The following is a 6,887-nucleotide window of genomic DNA, read 5'->3' as shown; positions in this document are numbered from 1 at the left end:
AATCCATGAAAGTCAGTACGTACTGCTTTCCTCTGGGTGTCTTCTTTGGGAAAGGACCCAGAATATCCACAGCTACTCGCTGAAATGGGACCTCAATTATGGGTAGTGGCTGGAGAGGGGCTTTAACCTGGTCTTGGGGCTTTCCCACTCGTTGGCACACCTCACAAGACCGGACATAATTAGCAACGTCCTTGCCCATTCCCTCCCAGTGGAAGGACTTCCCCAACCGGTCTTTGGTTCTGTTCACCCCAGAATGGCCACTGGGATGATCATGGGCTAAGCTCAAGAGTTTTACCCGATACTTAGTGGGAACTACCAGCTGTCTTTGAGGATGCCAGTCTTCCTGGTGCCCACCAGAAAGAGTCTCCTTGTATAAAAGTCCTTTTTCTACAACAAACCGGGATCGGTTAGAAGAGCTGAGAGGCGGTGGGGTGCTCCGTGCCGCCGCCCAAGCTTTTTGAAGGCTGTCATCTGCTTCCTGCTCGGCCTGGAACTGTTCCCTTGATGCTGGAGACATCAGTTCCTCCTTGGACTGTGGACTGGGGCTTGGTCCCTTTGGAAGCGATGCAGGTGCTGGGGCTTTTTCCATTGACTGTGAACCGCTGTCCGCTGGTGCACTATGTGGTATTTCAGGCTCTGGCTGAGCCTCTTGGGTAGGGTTATCTGCTGCTTCCGCCAGTTTAGGCTCGCTGGTGCCCTCTGGCATTGGAGTTGTAGACGGGGTTGCAAGCGCTGGACTCAGTGCTGGCAATGGTTCTGGTGCTGGTTGCGTTGCCAGTTCCGGTTCTGGGACTGGCTTTGGCTGGGTCTCTGGGATTGGATCCACTACGGCTGTTGCAGTCGTTGGCAGGGGATCCGGTTCCACCACCTGTTTTTGGGTCTCCGGTAACACAGACGGGGCCCTGGTGGACGGCTCAGGAACAGGGATGGGGGTGAAAGCTTGCTTAGCCTGGCTGCGGGTGACTATTCCCACCCTCTTGGCTAGCTTCACATGGTTGGCCAAGTCTTCCCCCAGCAGCATGGGAATGGGATAATTGTCATAGACTGCAAAAGTCCACATTCCTGACCAGCCCTTGTACTGGACATGCAACTGGGCTGTAGGCAAGGTTACAGACTGTGACACGAAGGGTTGAATTGTCACTGTAGCCTCAGGGTTGATGAGTTTGGGGTCCACTAGGGATTGGTGGATAGTTGACACTTGTGCCCCAGTGTCCCTCCAAGCGATAACCTTCTTTCCGCCCACTCTCAAGGTTTCCCTTCGCTCCGAGGGTATGAGAGAGGCATCTGGGTCTGGGGTTCTTTGGTGTGATTGGGGTGTAATGAACTGTAATCGGTTGGGGTTCTTGGGGCAGTGAGCCTTTATATGCCCCAGTTCATTACATTTAAAACATCGCCCTGCTAAGGTATCACCGGGGCGATGTTGGTTGCTGGAGACTGGTGTGGTGGGGTGAGAAGGCGTCTGGGGTTTCCCTTGGGATGTGGGTGGGGCCTTGGGTTGTCCCCGGTGATAAGGTTTTGTTTCGGCTTGCCCCTTCTGATATTCGCTCCAACTGCTACTAGCTTTTTTCTTTTCTGTCACCTCCACCCATTTGGCTCCAATCTCCCCCGCCTCGGTTACAGTTTTGGGCTTCCCATCTAGGATGTACCTTTCTATTTCCTCAGGAACACCCTCTAAAAACTGCTCCATTTTTACTAGGGAAAGCAGATCTTCCAGAGATTTAACATTTGCTCCTGATACCCAGGCATCACAATTTTTGTCAATGTGGTAGGCATGCCGGGTAAATGACACATCTGGTTTCCACCTTAGGGCTCTGAACCGCCGACGGGCATGCTCAGGTGTTAGCCCCATTCTGATTCTGGCCTTGTTTTTAAAAAGTTCATAACTGTTCATGTGTTCCTTAGGCATTTCAGCCGCCACCTCTGCTAAGGGTCCACTGAGCTGCGGCCTCAGCTCTACCATGTACTGGGTTGGAGGGATGTCGTATCCAAGGCAGGCCCTTTCAAAATTTTCTAAGAAGGCCTCAGTATCATCGCCTGCCTTGTAGGTGGGGAATTTCCTGGGATGGGAAGTGGTACCTGGAGAGGAGTTGTTAGGATGGTCTGATGCACCCTGCCTAGTCCTTGCTGCTTCCAGTTCCATCTCTTTTTCTTTCAGCTCCATCTCTCTTTTATGGGCCTCCTGTTTGGCTTTCTCTTCTCTTTCATGGGCCTCCTGTTCAAGTTTTTTAATTTGAAGCAGTCTTTGATGTTTTCTTTCATTTTCTTCTGCTTCTAGTTTGGCCAGTTCTATTTTGTTAGCTGCTTCTTTGGTAGTCATTTTCCTGTTTTCTTGTGCTGGGTCACACCCTCTGCAGTTGACTGAAACTGGGATGTATTTAGCTCAGGCTCCTGCTGAGTGCTGCTGAGTTAACAGAGACTTTCTAACTAGCTACTTCCGAGGATGTAAAAAGAAAAAAAAACAATTCAGATTGTAAATTACCTTTACCAGATCAAAGTTTGCTCACTTATTGAACCGTTCTCTTAACAAAGGACCTTGTTAAAAAAACTTAACACCTCTGCCTTCAGGCAAGGAGAGATAAGATATGCATCTACCTTCAGCTCTGCTCTCCAAGCAGCTAGAAGGAAAAAAAAATCTCTTACTGGCTTTTGGGTTTAAAACGATCCCACCGCTGTGCCACCATGTCAAGGCTGTATCCCTACTTTGAACTTTAGGGTACAAATGTAGGGGCCTGCATGAAGACTTCTAAGCTTATCTACCAGCTTAGCTCTGGTCCGCTGCCACCATCTTAAGAATTCCCTCCCTGGGAAGCCTTGAGAAACCTTTCACCAATTCCCTGGTGAATACAGATCCAAACTCCTTGGATCTTAAACAAGGAGAAATTGACCCTTCCCCCCTCCTTCCTTTCACCAACTCCTGGTGAATACAGATCCAAATCCCCTTTGGATCTTAAAACAAGGAGAAATCAATCAGGTTCTTAAAAAGAAGGCTTTTAATTAAAGAAAAAGGTAAAAATCATCTCTGCAAAATCAGTATGGAAAATAACTTTACAGGGTAATCAAACTTAAAGAGCTCAGAGGACCCCCCTCTTCTGTCTTAGGTTCAAAGTACAGCAAACAAAAATAAACACTCTGGTAAAAGGTACATTTACAAGTTGAGAAAACAAAGTAAATCTAAGACGCCTTGCCTGGCTTTTACTTACAATTTTGAAATAAGAGAGACTTGTTTAGAAAGATGGGGAGAACCTGGATTGATGTCTGGTCCCTCTCAGTCCCAAGAGCGAACAACCCCTTAAACAAAGGACACACACAAAAGCCTTTCCCCCCCCCAAGATTTGAAAGTATCTTGTCCCCTTATTGGTCCTTGGGGTCAGGTGTCAGCCAGGTTACCCGAGCTTCTTAACCCTTTACAGGTAAAAGGATTTGGAGTCTCTGGCTAGGAGGGATTCCATAGCACTGTACACAGGAGAGCTGTCACCCTTCCCTTTATAGTTATGACACCCCCCTCAAGGATTGGGCTCAGAACCTTGGGTTTAGCAGGCTAATGCTCAAACCAGTGAGCTATCCCTCCCCCGTATGCAGAGTACCTGAGATAGGCCCAAGCCCAACAATTGGTTTTATATTTCCTTTGGATGTCTTACTTGGTTTACATATGCACACAGTCATTCATGGTCCAGATGTGCTAGACAAGCACTGTCTGCCTTCAGAGATAGATACATAAAAGCCATTTTTATAAAAACAAAACATGGGGGTCAGTGAAGAGCAAATAATTTATTCTTAAAGACAGATAATGCAAAATGAGCTTGCTTTTGTGCAGCATAATGAGCAATCGGATGAAAATCTACTTCGTAAAAACAACGTGAAAGGGAGGAAGTTACAGAAACCTGTCTTTAGTTGAGTCATTTTATACACTACTTTCACTTTGAGTCCAAATAGCAGTGAGTCATGAAAGTTTCCCACTTTCAATCATCTGTTGGTAGGAGGGGACCTTCGAGAGTACTGATTGGTATCACTGAAAGACACACTTGTGAACTTTGTATTTCCTTTGACACTTGCTGCTTCAAACACTATGAAATGTTTTCAGAAGTGTGCCTGGAAGTGAAACTGTTCCCTGGAATGCGGAGAATGTTCATTAAAATCTGGGGACTTAAAACAACCTCTTTCCTAACTGAACTATGAATGTCTTAGTATGTACAGCATAATTACTACAAAAAAGATAATTGTATGGCCCCAGGGACGTAATGCTGCGAAGTACACTTTAAAAGCATGTGTGCATGAGATGTTGGGAAATGGAGATAATTAAGGGTGGTTAGCTACCAGACAATTTGGCCCTTCCCTTTTTTTTTTTTTTTTTTTTTTTTTTAAAGATTACCTTCTAGATTTGTTATATACGTACATTGCATTGTGTTAGCACAGGAGTTCAGGTACATAAACAGATTCTACATCTCTGGTATATTTGAGAACTCTCAGTAAACTTAATATGTCAATTTATAAACCCAAATAATTAGCCTCTTGAAGAGAAATCTTTATGCACATTATTTTTAACCAAAATAAAGCTAGAATGGGATTCCAGATGCTTCAAATACCAACGCAGTATAGTTGAGCAAGAGTCAGAGCTGCACAGCTAAAATAGGTCCTCTCACCAAGTGTTGCCGATCAACAGTAAATACAAGAAGATTGCGAAGTAACTTCCTCCTACATGAGGTGTGGCTCTAACATGTATTAACAGAATAAAGAATGTTAAAAAGTAAACCAGTCATGCACTTTGATTCTTAAATCAGGGAGTTTAAATGTACAGCCTGATCGTTTTATAAGGAATTCTCTTTTAATTAAATTTCAGTGAGATAACTGTTTGGGCTAAAGTTTATTAGATGCTTTTTTAGTTCTGAATCTTTTATCAAATTATGTAAAATAGTCTTTATTTCGGCTGAGAGTTGTAAACAACTTTTTTTTTTTTAAAGGAAACATTTAAAAATTCTGTAAATTGCTACAATAGTGGTGTTAGCACGTAAGTGAAGCTTTGTCCAAGAAGTGTGAAAAGAATAAAATGTCCAGTTCGCTTGTATTGTTCCAATATGTTCCTTTGTAATATTTTTAACCACAAAATACATTAGCACTCCCCATTCACCCCACTGAATCTAAGGCGTACATATTGTTCTTGATTTGCAGGAAAGTTCCCGTTGGTGGTCTATAGAGTTAAACACCAATCTCAGGCAGTCTGTGGCTCTGTGTATAGAAATACCTAGATTTGCTTAAAGAGAGAGTTCTTTCTTTCCCACATAGGAATGTGTATGATCAGTAGGATTACCCAGAACCACCTATGAGAATGAGCTGAACGTCTCTTCTGAGGAGGTTCTGATTAAATGCACTCACTTTCCTCTCAGGATCACTCAGAAGCTTGAAGCCCAGGAACATACTGCACAGCAAGGACAACAAATGGGAAACTGCTTGTCCTTCTGCAGTGCCTCTGTTAATTAAATTCCAAGCATTTAAATAGGCCAGCATACTAACTCTGGTTTTAAAGGGATTTTGTATCAGCTAGACTATACACAAACCAAATATAAATCACTTTTAATAGGGTTTGGAAAATGTCATGATTTACCTGGAATTGGCAAGTGTCCTGGAAACATGAGGTCCTGGCTATCTCCTGCTATGCATTTGTGGGCAGGGTTCAGAGATTCATAGATGCCAAGGCCAGAATGGACCATTGTGATCAGCTAGTCTGACCTCCTGTATAACACAGGCCAGAGAACTTCCCCCAGAATAATTCCTAGAGCAGATCTTCTAGAACAACATCCAATCTTGCTTTTAAAATTTTCAGTGATGGAGAATCCACCAGGACCCTTGGGTAAGTTGTTCTAATGGTTAATTACTCTTGCCATTAAAAATTGTGCTTTATTTCTAGTCTGAATTTGTCTCGCTTCAACTTCCAGCCATTGGATCATGTTATGCCTTTCTCTGCTAGATTGATGAGCCCATTATTAAATATTTGTTCCCTGTGTAGATACTTATAGACCAGGGATAGGCAACCTATGGCACGCGAGCTGATTTTCAGTGGCACTCACACTGCCAGGTCCTGGCCACCGGTCCGAGGGGCTCTGCATTTTAATTTAATTTTAAATGAAGCTTCTTAAACATTTTAAAAACCTTATTTACTTTATATACAACAATAGTTTAGTTATATATTATAGACTTATAGAAAGAGACCTTCTAAAAATGTTAAAATGTATTACTGGCACGCGAAACCTTAAATGAGAGTGAATAAATGAAGACTCGGCACACCACTTCTGAAAGGTTGCCGACCCCTGTTATAGACTATAATCAAATCTCCCTTTAACTGTCTCTTTGTTAAGCTAAATAGATAGACTCAAGGAGCAAAATCTTTATAAGGCATGTTTTCTAACCCAATTTATTAACATCCTTCTTGAATTGTGGGCATCAGAACTGGACACACTATTCCAGCAGTGGCTGCACCAGTACCAAATACAAAGGTAAAATAATCTCTCTGCTTCTAGTGGAGATTCCTGTTTATGCGCGCAAGAACTGCATTAGCCCTTTTGGCCACAGAGTCACATTGGGGGTCTCCTATTCAGCTGATTAGCTACTATGACCCACTTTTTCAGTCGCTGCTTCCCAGGATAAAGTCTCCCAGCCAATAAATATGGCCTATGTTCTTTGCTCCTAGATGCATACATTTACATTGAGCTGTATTAAAACGCATCTTGCTTGCTTGCACCCATTTTACCAAGCAATCAAGCTTGCTCTGAATCAGTGACCTGTCCTTTCATTATTTACCACTCTCCCAATTTTTGTGTTATCTGCAAACTTTATCAGTGATGATTTAATGTTTTCTACCAGGTCATTGATAAAAATGTTAAATAACATAGGGC

The sequence above is a fragment of the Emys orbicularis genome, chromosome 4, assembly GCF_028017835.1.
Source record: "Emys orbicularis isolate rEmyOrb1 chromosome 4, rEmyOrb1.hap1, whole genome shotgun sequence".
Lineage (NCBI taxonomy): Eukaryota > Metazoa > Chordata > Testudines > Emydidae > Emys > Emys orbicularis.
Note: the sequence above shows the minus strand (reverse complement) of the source record.